At 38.4% G+C, this 17,069-nt stretch overlaps 1 protein-coding gene across 4 annotated transcripts in view; it reads left to right on the top strand.

Moving 5' to 3' along the window:
- Ap3s1 (adaptor related protein complex 3 subunit sigma 1) overlaps positions 1-17,069 on the top strand; it is a 58,850-nt gene that overhangs the window by 30,064 nt on the left and 11,717 nt on the right. The gene's annotated exons all lie outside the window — the stretch shown is intronic.

Below are 17,069 nucleotides of genomic sequence, written 5' to 3'. Positions count from 1 at the left end.
TGATAAGCAAAGAATACTGAGTTGAAAAGATCTTCTAATCTTCTCTTTATCCTATAATAAATTACACGGAAGTGATTGTTAACTGGCTTACCAAATTGCCTGGTGGCATGTTGTTATCTTCTGAGTGTGACTTGAAAGCACTCTTATTAGTGGGTAAAACATAGCTGTTTAAAGCTATCTGAATTTAGAATCTATGTGTTTTTAAAAGACTGTGAAAACCAACTTCACAGTCCTCTGTTGAAAGGAAACCAACCTCTGGTCACATGGGAAGGTAAATTCCTATATATTTCCTTATGGAGGAAGGAAATGATACCCTTTAGCCTCCATTCTGAGCAGACTAGAGGGGATGTTTGAGGAATTATTTCAGGAACAATTTGCCTCCTATACTGTTAGACAAAATATTTTAAAGTTTCTGTTTTCAGAGTGACTTGTTTCTCCTGTGTGTGTGTGTGTGTGTGTGTGTTTGTGTGTGTGTGTATGCATATGCATATATATTTATGAATATGAGTGAATATGTGTGTATACAAACCAGAAAATATTTTTATAAACACTTTAAGTTAGAATTACTCAGATTCCTAAAAATCTCTTTCCAATCATGTTTTCATGGCTGACATGTCTACTTTTCAGAAATCAGAAATGTAAAGATCGCTTAGATTTTACATTCTACTTGCATTCAGATTTGGTAATTTCTACTCCCCTAATGTACATACTGTATTGCCACCGTCGTCACTTGGAAGGTGTCATATGTTGTTCTGCCAGTTTGATGTTTAGAGTCACAGTAGTATGTCGTAGCTAATATAGCAGTTGTGTGACTTAAGATAAATTACTTAGCTTTTTTTTTTTATTTACAGATTACTTTTTTTGTAACTGTTGAGGCATATACCTCCGTAGCTGTATTTGCACCATAGCTACTGAATGTAAGCAGTATCACTGTGTTTGGGCTAGACTACAAAGCAGCCATCATTACTATGTCTAGTAACTGAGACATTTGGGGCTGGAAACCATAAAAATTTATCTTCTTTGATTTAATGAAAATTTCAGAAAAGCACGAACTTTTGTTACTGTTTGTTGTTGTTGATTTGGGGTTTAAGGTAAACTTTTTTCCTGGTATATACTAGTTGTTTTTTTAAGGTAATAATTGAACATAGAAGAGAGAGTGTTCTTTGAGCTTAATTTAAAAAGAAAAACTTTTCTAGAACGTTAAAGTATTTGTACATTTATTGAATGTATGTACCTGTACATACTTTGGATGTGTGCATGCCATGGCACATGTGTGAAGATCAGAAGATAACTTGCAGGGGTTCTCCCTCTTTACCATGTGGTTCCCAAGATTGAGGTCAGGCTGTCAGATTTGATTTATGATAAATGTCTATATCACTGAGCCTTTTAAAGGCTGACCTCCTAAAGATTAAGAAAAAAAAGTTGAAATGTCTTGTACTTGTAAAAAAAATGGCCTACATAGTATAAAAACTTCTTATATGTCATGTGTTCTCTTATCTTCCCCCCCCAATTTAATATCTTCCATCAATACAGTATAATTAATTATTAAGATTAGGAACTTGGGAACTTTAGCCTGTTTCTGTAATCTTAACTCTCTGGAGAGCAAGAAGGAATATCTTAGTTCTGGATAGTAGACAGTGTAGAGCAGCTTAGCTGTATAGCAGACAGTGTCTCAAGAAGGAAACAGAAACTACCACAAAATAGAGAAATGGACATAGATACTCTACTTACATGAAGTCTGCACACCTTGTTTAAAATTTGCCAGTTGCATTTTTTTAAAAGATTTATTTACTTAATGTATGAGTACACTGTAGCTGTCTTCATACACACCAGAAGAGGGCATTAGATCCCATTACAAATGGTTGTGAGCCACCATGTGGTTGCTGGTAATTGAACTCAAAACCTTAGGAAGAGCAGTCAGTGCTCTTAGCCACAGAGCCATCCCTCCAGCTCCACCAGTTGTATTTTTTTTTTATCTTTATTAACTTGAGTATTTCTTATTTACATTTTGATTGTTATTCCCCTTCCCGGTTTCTGGGCCAACATCCCCCTAACCCCTCCCCCTCCCCTTCTATATAAGCTTCCCCTCCCCATCCTCCCCCATTACCATCCTACACCTAACAATCACGTTCACTGGGGGTTCAGTCTTGGCAGGACCAAGGGCTTCCCCTTCCACTGGTGCTCTTACTAGGCTATTCATTACTACCTATGAGGTTGGAGCCCAGGGTCAGTCCATGTATAGTCTTTGGGTAATGGCTTAGTCCCTGGAAGCTCTGGTTGGTTGTCATTGTTGTTCATATGGGGTCTCCAGTCCCTTCAAGCTCTTCCAGTCCTTTCTCTGATTCCTTCAACGGGGGTCCTGTTCTCAGTTCAGTGGTTTGCTGCTGGCATTCGCCTCTGTATTTGCTGTATTCTGGCTGTGTCTTTCAGGAGAGATCTACATCCGTTCCTGTTGGCCTGCACTTCTTTTTGCTTCATCCATCTTATCTAGTTTGGTGGCTGTATATGTATGGGCCACATGTGGGGCAGGCTCTGAATGGGTTTTCCTTCTGCCTCTGTTCTAAACTTTGCCTCCCTATTCCCTGCCAAGGGTATTCTTGTTCCCCTTTTAAAGAAGGAGTGAAGCATTCGCATTTTGGTCATCCTTCTTGAGTTTCATGTGTTCTGTGCATCTAGGGTAATTCAAGCATTTGGGCTAATAGCCACTTATTAATGAGTGCATACCGTGTGTGTTTTTCTGTGATTGGGTTACCTCACTCAGGATGATATTTTCCAGTTCCAACCATTTACCTACGAATTTCATAAAGTCATTGTCTTTGATAGCTGAGTAATATTCCATTGTGTAGATGTACCACATTTTCTGTATCCATTCCTCTGTTGAAGGGCACCTGAGTTCTTTCCAGTTTCTGGCTATTATAAATAAGGCTGCTATGAACATAGTGGAGCACATGTCTTTGTTATATGTTGGGGCATCTTTTGGGTATATGCCCAAGAGAGGTATAGATGGGTTCTCAAGTAGTTCAATGTCCAATTTTCTGAGGAACCTCCAGACTGATTTCCAGAATGGTTGTACCAGTCTGCAATCCCACCAACAATGGAGGAGTGTTCCTCTTTCTCCGCATCCTCGCCAATATTTGCTGTCACCTGAGTTTTTGATCTTAGCCATTCTGACTGGTGTGAGGTAGAATCTCAGGGTTGTTTTGATTTGCATTTCCCTTATGACTAAAGATGTTGAACATTTCTTTAGGTGTTTTTCAGCCATTCGGCATTCCTCAGCTGTGAATTGTTTGTTTAGCTCTGAACCCCATTTTTTAATAGGGTTATTTGTCTCCCTGCAGTCTAACTTCTTGAGTTCTTTGTATATTTTGGATATAAGGCCTCTATCTGGTGTAGGATTGGTAAAGATCTTTTCTCAATCTGTTGGTTGCCGTTTTGCCCTAACAACAGTGTCCTTTCCCTTACAGCAGTTTTGCAGTTTTCTGAGGTCCCATTTGTTGATTCTTGATCTTAGAGCATAAGCCATTGGTGTTTTGTTCAGGAAATTTTCCCCACTGCCCATGTGTTCGAGATGCTTCCCCACTTTTTCTTCTATTAGTTTGAGTGTATCTGGTTTGATGTGGAGGTCCTTAATCCACTTGGACTTAAGCTTTGTACAGGGTGATAAGCATGGGTCGATCTGCATTCTTCTACATGTTGACCTCCAGTTGAACCAGCACCATTTGCTGAAAATGCTATCTTTTTTCCATTTGATGGTTTTGGCTCCTTTGTCAAAAATCAAGTGCCCATAATTGTGTGGGTTCATTTCTGAGTCTTCAATTCTATTCCTGTCAGCAATTGGTCTGTCTCTGTACCAATACCATGCAGTTTTTATCACTATTGCTCTGTAATACTGCTTGAGTTCAGGGATAGTGATTCCCTCTGAAGTTCTTTTATTGTTTGAGGATAATTTTAGCTATCCTGGGTTTTTTGTTATTCCAGATGAATTTGCATATTGTTCTGTCTAACTCTTTGAAGAATTGGATTGGTATTTTGATGGGGATTGCATTGAATCTGTAGATCACTTTTGGTAAAATGGCCATTTTTACTATGTTAAACCTGCCAATCTATGAGCATGGGAGATCTTTCCATCTCCTGGGGTCTTCTCCAATTTTTTCTTCAGAGGCTTGAAGTTCTTATCATACAGATCTTTCACTTCCTTGGTTAAAGTCACACCGAGGTATTTTATATTATTTGGGACTATTATAAAGGGTGTCGTTTCCCTAATTTCTTTCTCGATTTGTTTCTCTTTTGTGTAGAGGAAGGCGACTGATTTAATTTGAGTTAATTTTATACCCAGCCACTTTCCTGAAGGTGTTGATCAGGTTTAGCAGTTCTCTGGTGGAACTTTTGGGATCGCTTAAATATACTGTCATATCATCTGCAAATAATGATATTTTGCTTCTTCTTTTCCAATCTGTATCCCCTTGTTCTCCTTGTGTTGTCTGATTGCTCTGGCTAGAACTTCAAGAACTAGAGTGAATAAGTAGGGAGAGAGTGGGCAGCCTTGTCTAGTCCCTGATTCTAGTGGGATTGCTTCAAGTTTCTCTCCATTTAGTTTAATGTTAGCGACTCGTTTGTTGAATATGGCTTTTACTATGTTTAGGTATGGGCCTCGAATTCCTATTCTTTCCAGGACTTGAAGGGGTGTTGAATTTTGTCAAATGCTTTCTCAGCATCTAATGAAATGATCATGTGGTTTCATTCTTTCAGTTTGTTTATATAATGGATTACGTTGACAGTTTTCCATATATTAAACCATCCCTGCATGCTTGGGATGAAGCCTACTTGATCATGATGGGTGATTGTTTTGATGTGCTCTTGGATTCGATTTGCCAGAATTTTATTGAGTATTTTTACGTCGATATTCATAAGGGAAATTGGTCTGAAGTTCTCTTTCTTTGTTGGGTCTTTGTGTGGTTTAGGTATAAGAGTAATTGTGGCTTCATAGAATTAATTCGGTAGTGCTCCATCTGTTTCAATTTTGTGGAATAGTTTGGATAGTATTGGTATGAGGTCTTCTATGAAGGTCCGATAGAATTCTGCACTGAACCTGTCTGGACCTGGGCTCTTTTTCGTTGGGAGACCTTTAATGACTGCTTCTATTTCCTTAGGAGTTATGGGGTTGTTTAAATGGTTTATCTGTTCCTGATTTAACTTCAGTACCTGGTATCTGTCTAGGAAATTGTCCATTTCCTGCAGATTTTCAAGTTTTGTTGAATATAGACTTTTGTAGTAGGATCTGATGATTTTTTGAATTTCCTCTGATTCTGTAGTTATGTCTCCCTTTTCATTTCTGATTTTGTTAATTTGGACAGACTCTCTTTGTCCTCTCGTTAGTCTGGCTAAGGGTTTATCTATCTTGTTGACTTTCTCAAAGAGTCAACTTCTGGTTTTGTTGATTCTTTCTATGTTTTCTTTTTATGTTGGTCCTTTTTGTTTCTACTTGGTTGATTTCAGCTGAGTTTGATCATTTCCTGCCTTCTACTCCTCCTGTGTGTATTTGCTTCTTTTTGTTCTAGAGTTTTTAGGTGTGCTGTCAAGCTGCTGATAGGTGCTCTCTCCTGTTTCTTTCTGCAGGCACTCAGAGCTATGAGTTTTCCTCTTAGCACAGCTTTCATTGTGTCCCATAAGTTCGGGTATTTTGTACCTTCATTTTCATTAAATTCAAATAAGTCTTTAATTTCTTTCTTTATTTCTTCTTTTGACAGGTTATCATTGAGTAGAGCATTGTTCAACTTCCATGTATATGTGGGCATTCTTCCCTTATTGTTGTTTAAGACCAGCTTTAGCCCGTGGTGGTCTAATGAGACGCATGGGATTATTTCTATCTTTCTGTATCTGTTGCGGCCTGTTTTATGACCAATTATAAGGTCAGTTTTGGAGAAAGTACCTTGAGGTGGTGAGAAGAAGGTATATCCTTTTGTTTTAGGATAGAATGTTCTATAAATATCTGTTAAGTCCATTTGGTTCATGATTTCTCTTAGTCTGTCTATGTCTCTGTTTAATTTCTGTTTCCATGATCTGTCCATTGATGAGGGTGGGGTGTTGAAATCTCCTACTATTATTGTGTGAGGTGCAATGTGTGCTTTGAGCTTTAGTAAGATTTCTTTTATGTATGTAGGTGCCCTTGTATTTGGAGCATAGGTTTTTAGGATTGAGAGTTCATCTTGGTGGGTTTTCCTTTGATGAATATGAAGTGTTCTTCCTTATCTTTTTTGATGACTTTTAGTTGAAAATAAAATCGAATAATTTTATTCGATATTAGAATGGCTATTCCAGCTTCTTCCATTTGCTTGGAAAGTTGTTTTCCAAGCACTCTGTTTCACTCTGAGGTAGTGTCTGTCTTTGTCTCTGAGGTGTGTTTCCTCTAGGCATCAGAATGCAGGGTCCAGTTTGTTAATCTATATCTTTTTATAGGAGAGTTGAGACCATTGATTGTTGAGAGATATTAAGGAATAATCATTATTCGTTCCTGTTATATTCATATTTGGATGTGAGGTTATGTTTGTGTGTTTTGCTTCTCTTTGTTTTGTTGCCAAGACAATTAGTTTCTTGCTTTTTCTAGGGTTTAGCTTGCCTTCTTATGTTGGGCTTTACCATTTATTATCCTTTGTAGGGTTGGATTTGTAGAAAGATACTGTGTAAATTTGGTTTCGTCATGGAATATCTTGGTTTCTTCAACTATGTTAATTGAGAGTTTTGCAGGATACAGTAACCTGGGCTGGCATTTGTGTTCTCTTAGGGTGTGTATGACCGCTGTCCAGGATCTTCTGGCTTTCATAATCTCTGGTGAGAAGTCTGGTGTGATTCTTGATAGGTCTGCCTTTATATGTTACTTGACCTTTTTCCCTTACTGCTTTTAATATTCTTTCTTTATTTTGTGCATTTGGTGTTTTCACTATTATGTGGCGGGAGGAGTTTCTTTTCTTTTCCAATCTGTTTGGAGTTCTGTAGGCTTCTTATATGTTTATGGGCATCTCTTTCTTTAGGTTAGGGAAGTTTTCTTCTATGATTTTGTTGAAGTTATTTACTGGTCCTTTGAGCTGGAAGTCTTCATTCCCTTATATACCTAGTATTCTTAGGTTTGATCTTCTCATTAAGTCCTGGATTTCCTGTATGTTTTGGACCAGTAGCTTTTTCTGTTTTACATTTTCTTTGACCGTTGTGTCGATGATTTCTATGGAATCGTGTTCTCCTGAGATTCTCTCTTCTATCTCTTGTATTCTGTTGTTGATGCTTGTGTCTACCGCTCCTTGTCTCTTCCTTTGATTTTCTATATCCAGGGTTGTTTCGCTGTGTCCTTTCTTTATTGGTTCTATGTCCATTTTTAATTCCTTCACCTATTTGATTGTGTTTTCCTGGAATTCTTACAGGGATTTTGCGATTCCTCTGTATAGGCTTCTACTTGTTTTTTTTATGTTTTCCTGTGTTTCTCTAAGGGAGTTCTTCATGTCTTTCTTGAAGTCCTGCAGCATCATGATCAAATTTGATTTTAAATCCAGATCTTGCTTTTCTGGTATGTTTGGATATTCAGTGTTTGCTTTGGTGGGAGAATTGGGCTCCGATGATGCCACCAAACCATTCTTGGTTTCTGTTCCTTGGGTTCCTGCTTTTGCCTCTCGCCATCAGGTTGTCTCTGGTGTTACTTTGTTCTGCTATTTCTGACAGTGGCTAGACCTTCCTATAGGCCTGTGTGTCAGGAGTGCTGTAGACCTGTTTTCCTGTTTTCTTTCAGCCAGTCATGGGAACAGAGTATTCTGCTTTTGTGCGTGTAGTCTTTCCTGTCTACTGGTCTTCAGCTGTTCCTGTGGGCATGTGTCCAGAGTTCACCAGGCAGGTTGCTTGGAGCCGAAAAGTTGGTCTTACCTGTGGTCCCGAGGCTCAAGTTGCTCGTGGGGGGCTGCTTTTGAGCTCTCCGTGAGGGCACCAACCAGGAGGGCCTGGGCTGCCTTTTCCCGGAGCCCCCATGCACCGGAGTCCCAGATGGCATTAGGTGTTTTCCTCTGGAGTCAGAAATGTGGGCAGAGTGTAGTCTCTTCTGGCTTCCCAGGCGTTTCTGCCCCTCTGAAGGTTCCAGTTGTGTTTTTAATATAGTTTTTTCCTTAGAGATGGATAGACTTAAGCCTTGAGTCTTCATGTCCCTCAAATCTCACTGTAAAGGTTCCTTGTCTTTGTCCTTCATTTCCTATTCTTCATACTTTGGTCCTTTGTGGAGCGCTGGCCAGTTAGTGTATACACTACAACCTACTCTGATTTGCTCCATGCTACATTCTCCTCAGTGCTTCCGATAAGGATGAAAGATGTGCTGGTTTATTCATTTTGTTTAGGCATTTACTCTAGTCACTTGGTTAAGATAAGACTACCAAGTTTGCCTACCATAAACTCTACTTTCCTTTGTGCTTATAAGTATCTTACAGAAAATAATCTAAGTTTATAGAATTATTCAAGCTTTTTGTGGTATGTATTTGTTAATTAGCTTTAGCATCTATTGACAATTTTTACCAAAATCATTTACTTGTGGTGTTTTTACCATCACAGTTTCTGTACTTTTTAGCTCAAATCCTACTGTAGGGAAAAGATTGTAAATACTTGTTATTCATTTTCTTTCTTTCTTTCATTTTTTAAACTCACTACTCAAGATATCAGTGTATTTAGTTACAGGTAGAAGTGTATCAATCTTAAAAACCACTTAGGTGCTTAAAAACTAGCTTTAACAGTTTCTGCCAATATTAAGTTTTTTGTTTAGGTATTGGGGAATACAATTTTTGCAAAAAAAAAAAGTTCTTTCATGATGTTGTGTTATTTTAGAGACAGGGTCTCATGTAAGTGCATAACCTACAATTTTATATATAACCAGAGCTGAGAATTGAGCCTAGAGCCACATGCGTGCTGGGTAAGCAGTAACCAATTGAACAACATGCCCAACCCTCTGAAAAAATGTTTTTGTGATTAGCTTTTATACTAGATTATTCAGTAGAAATGAAAATTAGTTTCTTAAAACTTCTGAAGTTCATGTATAAGTCATATTAAGTCATGTAAGTGCAAAGGGTGTTATGTAATTGAGTTCCTGTACTACAGGCAGCTGTCATTGTACCAAACACACAGAAACTCAGGCTAATGGAAGCCAGGGTAGCACAGGTGAGAAGTAACTGAGGTCCATTAACATAGTACTATGGCACCATAGGAGTGACTCTAGCTTAAACTGAATTTGTTTAATATATTTTATATTTAAGCACTTATTGAGACTTCTTAAAATTCTTGAGTTGTCCTTAAAAACTGATGAATTATTATGACTCTCAATTTATCTTACATAGTCAAATAACATACTCATGAGTGTAGTCACGTTTCCCTTTATTTCTCATCTTGAGTTGTGTTAAGTGCACACTCAGTATATCCAGTGTTTCTGATGTTACCATCATTAGCAGCATGTGGTTGTCTGTGTCAGTGTTCATTCACTATCCAGTGCAGAATCAACACACAGGAGTTAAGTGCTACCTGTGCTCCTTAAACAAACATGCTGGGAAGATTCTGAGTAGCATACAGAAGGTTAACTGTTGGACAGTGTACAGAAACTTTATTTATAGCTCTCCTTCATTTGATTTGGTTTTCATTTCAGTCTGTCTGTCTTGGTTGTTTTATTATGTATTCAATATTTTTACTGGTAATTCTTTGTTTTGGCTAAACCAAATTGTATTTCTTAAAAACATTTGCCTAGGGCTGGAGAGATGGCTCAGCAGTCAAGAGCACTGACTGCTCTTCCAGAGGTCCTGAGTTCAAATTCTAGGAACCACATGGTGGCTCACAAGCATCTGTAATGAGATCTGATACCCCCTTCTGGTGTGTCTGAAGACAGCGACAGTATACTCACATAAAATGAGTGAATGAATGAATGAATGAATGAATAAATAAATAAATAAATAAATCTTTAAAAAAAATTTGCCTGGTGACTGAACTCTTTGATTATTACAAGAATTCTTAGATTTTTGGCTCCTTATCTTCCATTGAGGAGACAGAGACAGAACCAGATAGAAGAGAGGGAGAGAGGGGAAGAGAAAGGGAGGGAGATAGGGAGGGAGCGGGTGGAGAGAAGAGAGGACGGACAAGAATATGACTATGACTATTGGAGTTTGGGGCAGGGACTTTCTGTGTCCAGGCTGGCCTTGAATTTACAGTCCTTCTCCTCAGGTCTCATAAGTGCTGTGATTATGCTATATGCCTCTATGCCTGACAGTCTTATCTCTTGTGTTATTTTAAAACAGGGTCTAGCCTGTTTGGAATAAACAATGTATTTTATACTGGCCTTGAAATCATGACAATTTGCATCCTCCCCTTTCTGAATGTTGTAGTTATAGGCATGTACTAATAATTTGCATCCTCCAGCTTCCTGAGTGCTGCAGTTACAGGCATGTGCTAACATCTAGCCCTTCACATTATATAACATCAATTTTACTTCATTATCTATAGATTCAAACCAACTGGATTAGTTCCTGGTAAATTTTACCCAGAAAGTTCCTAAATGCAGAGAGAAAATCCTTTCTTTTTTTTAACTTTTATTTATTATATATTATATATAAGTACACTGTAGCTGTCTTCAGACACATCAGAAGAGGGCATCAGATCTCATTACAGATGGTTGTGAGCCACCATGTGGTTGCTGGGATTTGAACTCAGGACCTCTGTAAGAGCAGTCAGTGCTCTTAACCACTGAGCCATCTCTCCAACCTCAGAAAATCCTTTTTTTTTTTTTGAATCAAGAAAACATAATCTTTATTTTCAAGCAACAAAAATCAATTATTAATCACACTGATCCTAACACTAAATATAAACAGTCTAACACACTAAAAGACAGAAATTGTCAGCTTACATAAAAATAAAAAACCCAATTATATATCCTTATAAGAAACACATTGCAAACAGAAAACACAAAAATAAATATGGAATTCACTAAGCAAGTTTTAAAAATATTTTTTTTTTTTGTAATTAGCCCTTGTACCCTTGGGTTTCACAAACACTGGTTCAATTAGCCAGGAATAAAAAAATATTTAGGGAGAAAAATGCATCTGTACTGGAAATGTGCAGACTTTTAAATCTTTGTCATTATTTTATAAACATAATTGTTTACAAAGAATTTACATTTATTAGGTAATAGTCTAGGCATGACTGCAGTAAACTGCATTCTGGAAAGACCCAGTAAACTGCATTCTGGAAAGACCCAGTAAACTGCATTCTGGAAAGACCCACAGTAAGAACTGAGGGAAACCTCTAGCCAAAAGTTAAAGATGTGAGGTCCTTAGCCCGAGAGCTTACAGAGCTGATGTCCTGTAAGTGAGCTCTGCTGAGAAGCCTGTGCTCCCGGAGGAGACACTCAGCTGAGAATGCAGCATGGCCTCATCAGTGGAACTACAGCCTCAAACAAGACTGTGAGTCCAGGTCCTCACTGAAACCAGGCCTGGTTCTCAGACACACAGAAATGGGTGGGATCAGTGTTTGGTCCTGGAAGTTACAGTGTCTGAAGTTTACTGATTTTCACCACCCAGTAAAATGTAACTAACAGAAGACCTAACTCAGATTTATAAAAAGACTGCAAAGCAACATACTTATTTAGGATATGACCACAAGTAATGGAGTAATTAACAAAAACAGCGCTACCTAAAGGCTTAATTTCCAGAAGAGTCCAGAGGAAAGGAGGTCAAAATACCTTTGAAGACCCAAGACCTCACTTGGGCTCTGCCATTGTTTGGAACAGGTCTTTAGCCTCATGCTTCTTCACATGTGTATACTTTACAGTGTAGATCACACATGATAAAGACGCACCTTCCATCCTATGCCACTTCTTTCTTTCATCTGGTCACTTAGCAGCATGTTACCAGCTATGCCTGCTGATGCTAGCTGCCTCCGGCTATCTCCATCCACGTGCTTGCCGCCGGCCACTTCCCTCCACATAGGTACGTGCGGGCCTCCTTTGACATTTCTGAGGCCTGCTTGAGACGCAGGCTGGAATTCTGTGCTGTGTTGTCTCTTGACTGACACCATCCACTGGTACACTTCACGTCCCAATCACCAAATCTCACTTGTGCTGCAGAAAATACTGTGACTGGGTTTTCCTTCCACAGTCTCATGACCTGCTCGCTCAAGAAACTGAACACCATTCAGAGATCGTTCAGGAACCAAACTGTTGCTCACTTCTGACTCACATCTCACAAACTGATGAAATACCTGTAACACATGTCTGAGAGTTCAGAGCCTCCAACTTGCGGTTCCGGGCATGAAGAGCCTTGCTCGGGAAAGCCCAATAGTAATTGGAGGTCCCAGTCCTCTCACAGTCAACCATACCATCATCTACCAAGCTCTGGAGGACTTCTTTCACCGACATGGCAGTGATGCCTTTCTCCTTGGGAGCAAGCTTCTCCAGGTCTTTCAATTGGAATACATTGTCTCGAAAAATATTTCCAACATCCGGGTTCTCTTCTCCTCTCCACTCAGTCCTCTTTTCTTTGACATCGTGCGCATAGCGGCCTCCCTGTTTGATTCTGGCGCCAACAGCCGCGTGGGGTTGGAAGGATCGGAGGAAGTGCAGGGGGATTTCTAAACCTAGAAATCCTAAGAGGTCTGCCACATAAGTGCTATGGTCTGCCATATAAGTGCTATTGCTTGGGAATGTTTTATGATGATCACTTTTATATTTCCTTGACCACATTTTTATTTACCTGTTATATTTTAATGATAACTAAGAGTGTATATAGTTTTTCTTTCTAAGCACTTGATAGTACTCATTATCATGACAACCTTATAATACAGGAACTATTATTGTGCCTGGGTGAAGACACTGAGGCTTGATGCAGACTGCTCCAAGTTGCCAAGTTAAGGCAAGGCTGCGTTTTGAGTATAGACAGGTTAATGCTTGTATTCCAAGTGCAGTCAAGGGCCACACAACAGCATTTCAGTGGCAATTGTCCCATAACAGATCTTAAAAAGTTCCTCTTACCGAGTAGGATCGTGACTCTTATCATATCTGTGGAAATGTTGCTGTGTATAGCACATAAGTATAAATAGACCCGATAGTGTTACAGTTTTCTCTCTGTTGCTGAAGCACTCTGACCAAAAGCAACAGAGGGAGGTTAAGATTTATATTAGCATGGGAGGGGGATAATGATTAAAAACAGATTAAAGATAATTTTTAAAATTATATTAGCTTACAAGTTACAGTCCATCATAGCAAGAACTGGAGCAGAAATTGAATCAGACGCCATTTAACAATTGATATATGAGAATATATTATTAGAGAAAAGCATCCACAGACATGTTCACAGGCGGATCTGATCTAAGCAATTCTTCAGTTGAGAGTCCCTTTTCAGATGACTAGTGGCTGTGTCAAGTTGACAGTGAAAGCTAAGTAGGACACTAAGTAACAACTGTGTGACTAGTTTATTCATTTACTAGAGTGAGCATACCATGCCACACTTTTGTTTTACAGTGCATTCTTACCTCTCTTTCTTGAGTTTACACTAAAACAGTATGTTGTGCTCTACCAACACAGCCTCAGAGGTTTAGTGCTAAATATGCCCCTTAATTGCATCATTTTCTCTTCTGCCTAATTTAGTCTCCTGGGATGTACCACCACATCCAATGTATCCAGTGCTGGAAGTCAAACTCAGGTTCCATGCATGCCGACAAGCACTCTACCAATTGAGCTATGTTCTCAGCCCCTAATCTTAAATGGTTCATTCATCAGGAATAGCAGTCTGTATTAGCTCTGTGTATAATACAGCCTAAGTGTGGTGGGCTGTGCCATTTCTGTGTAAGAACATTATGTTTGCCCAATAAAAATCATCTAATAACATTTCTTACACAGGACATATTCCTTTATTGGTAGGTAGGTGGTGGGAGATTCTAAGTTTCTGCTAAGCTGTCTTGTAATAGATTCATTTTGGCTTTTGTATGATGGACTTTGAGATTTCTTATTAAAGGTGAAACACAAGAATGTTCTTGTAATAAGGGAAGTGAGCCTGTTTATATGCAGATGTCACTTCCTGATTATGTCTATCATTATTAAACTGAGGGTTAAATTTTGTATTTTTTTGAAGTGAAAGAAATTAAAATATCATTCCTCAGTAAACTAAAGCAATTTATCTCCTACTAGCCTTTGAATTTCTTAAGGACAGAGGTTAAGTCTTTGGTAGTATATTCTTCTATGTGAGTATCTATGTACTACGTGTGCACCTATTACATTGAAACTGGCTCTAAACCTTTTTATCATTTTAAAAAAGTGAGACACAAGGGGGTGCTATTTACTATATCACTTCTAAGTTTAGACTTTAAAAACCATTCTCCTTGAGAAATTATAATAGGATAGTACTTTTATTATTATTTGTGGTTCAGGCCAGAAGCTCCAAGGTTCTTAACTAAAAAAGTATTTTTTATTCTTTTACAGAAGTTTTATGCTAAGTATATAACTTGTGGCCCCTGGGTTTCTATTTATATTAAATTTTCTAGTTATATTAAGTAATTTTTTGCTGAATGAAAAGAAAATTGTTGAATAGCTTTTTGAAGAGGCTTTGAATTCCACACTTAATATTTGAACCTTAAGAATTAGTTTCATAAACCAAGACCATGTAGTTAAAATGAGCTTTTGTTGTTGTTCATCTACTGTCCAAGATTTTCAGACCTGATGCTTCTATCAAATATGAGAGCCACAATCTTTGCCCAAATCAGGTCTCAACACCTGTCCTCAGCCAATTACAGGCTTACAGAAAAGGATTTCTTTTGTGTGGTTACATTGGCAGGAAGGATAAAAAGATACCCTGAAGGGCAAAGGATATGTGTGTCTAAGCAGTCCAATCAAGGTGTGGGTGGTTCTGCCACTGTTAACCCGTTCATGTCTGGACTAAATACTCACTCTGTTAGAACTAGGTGAAGTCTCTTTCCAAGAGCCTTACCCCTCTGACTGGTGCCTTTTATTTCTCTGAACATAAGATCACTGGGGGGAAATTCTCATTTCTTTGTGGTTCATTGTTTCAATAGTCTGATAGATTGAAAGATACAAAGTTTCTCTTTAGAATCTATTCTTTTCTGCCAGGCTGGTTAGCATGTGGTTAGGTTAAAAAGAAAGTCACAAAGTCTTCCCAACTGGAGCATGTAATTATCTTGTCTTATTTCTGTAACAGTATTTATGAGCAGAATTAGATTATTCTACTACTCTTGTAATTTTAGAATCATCCCATGTTTGTACATCTATCCCAGGTATACAGTATTGACTGTCATTTGTTAGCTGGCGTTTGATAACTGTGCTCTGAACATTCCAGTCAGGAAGTTTAACTAAAGCTTTCCAATAGTCCAGAAAGAGGTTAAATGATGCTGAAGGCCATAATGCTGGATAGCAGCAGAGTAAAACATTTGAAGCCAAATCATAATGATTTCAAAGCTTAGTTTTCACTACATCACAGTGCTTTGTAGGCAAGCTGGTTTATTATGCCATTGTAGTTCATTTTCCAGCGGCACACGTAGTGATCTTAGGAACTTTGTCTTTTTTTAATCAACATTATCTGCACATTAAGCAAGTGAAGAGAAGCTGTTTGTATACCATTCTCACCAGAATAGTTATTCTTTTGGTACTAAAACCAGGATGACTACAGCCAGTAAGTTAAAACTATAGTAGTCATACCAGACCATTGAAAATGTGCTTCTGAGTCATTAGTCTACTAAGGCTTAAGGAACACTCATGAAAACCAGATCCAGATAGATGTGATTTAAAGACATTTTTGTTTTCTTCTGGGAAGTAGTTTTCCTGACCTTGTTATAGGTAATGGTTTCTTAAGTTGAGACCTTCCAACAACAAACTGTAAAGAAAAAAATGGGAAAAATTGGACTTTATGATAAACACTATTAGGAGGGTGACTAGCAAGTCATCTCTCACACACACACACACACACACACACACACACACACACACACACACACACAGCACAAATAAAACATACTCATGTGAGTAGAGGAAATTGTGTTTAAACTGGATTTTAAAGAATGAGCAAATGTTCCGTGAGTAGAAAAGGAGAAAAGAAAAGGAGAGGGAAGTCCTGCAGTCCTGTTGGTGAAAATAGCACACAGGCTGCTCTGTAAGATGTGTCACACCATGGATCTGTGAATTGCATGGTCACAGCCGGGGGAAGCTCTTTCCTCCACAGAGTCACCTGTGAATAGGGCAGCGGTGCACTTCAGTTTTCCTATGGTTTTCTCAATTACATTCAAAGTTCCAAGGTGCTATTGTACTGTAATAATATTGTGTACTATTTTAGTAGTAATATTTATAGCTTTTCTCTTTTATTCTCTACATTACTCTAGTATGCAGGATAAATGTTATGATCACTGTTAATGTGAAGGCTAATTCTGAGAAGGGTACTTCCTCATCTTAACAGGACTCAGAGTTGTCATACACTCATGGTTATTATATAGTAAAATAATATGGAGTAAAATAAGCAAAGACATATGTGAAAAACTTGATGCGTAAGAACAAATTGTAGCGCTTGCCTAGGAAGCGCAAGGCCCTGGGTTCGGTCCCCAGCTCCGAAAAAAAGAAAAAAGAAAAAAAAAAAAAAAGAACAAATTGTAGACTCTCAGGTTCCTTCCCTTGGATACAGGTATTCCCAGGAATACCTGATGACATAGTTTAATCCAGGAAAATTCATTCTGGTTTGAGTATTGAGGACTTCTATTAGTGGTTAGTCACATATATTTGTAGTGTTTGTGTGGCTGACCTTGATTATGTAAGTTAAAGACCCCTAGGGAAAAAAAGCAGGTGTGGCTCTAAATCATATTTTTATTTGCTCAGTTTGATAAGGTAAGGCCCAATTACTATATGTGTTCCAAACCATTTACTATCAGACAGAATATCCTAGAAAGTCAGAGCTGAGTTCTTAGTTGCTGACCAAAGGCAAGTCCTAAAAACAGATCATTTGGGGTGTTTGTGTTCAGGGTTTGAACCTGTGACTACGGAGGTAACTTCATAAGGCATATAAGTACTAAAACTCAGTTCA

The sequence above is a fragment of the Rattus rattus genome, chromosome 15 (genome assembly GCF_011064425.1).
Source record: "Rattus rattus isolate New Zealand chromosome 15, Rrattus_CSIRO_v1, whole genome shotgun sequence".
NCBI classification, from domain to species: Eukaryota; Metazoa; Chordata; class Mammalia; order Rodentia; family Muridae; genus Rattus; species Rattus rattus.
This window is presented reverse-complemented; position numbering and strand designations above follow the sequence as displayed.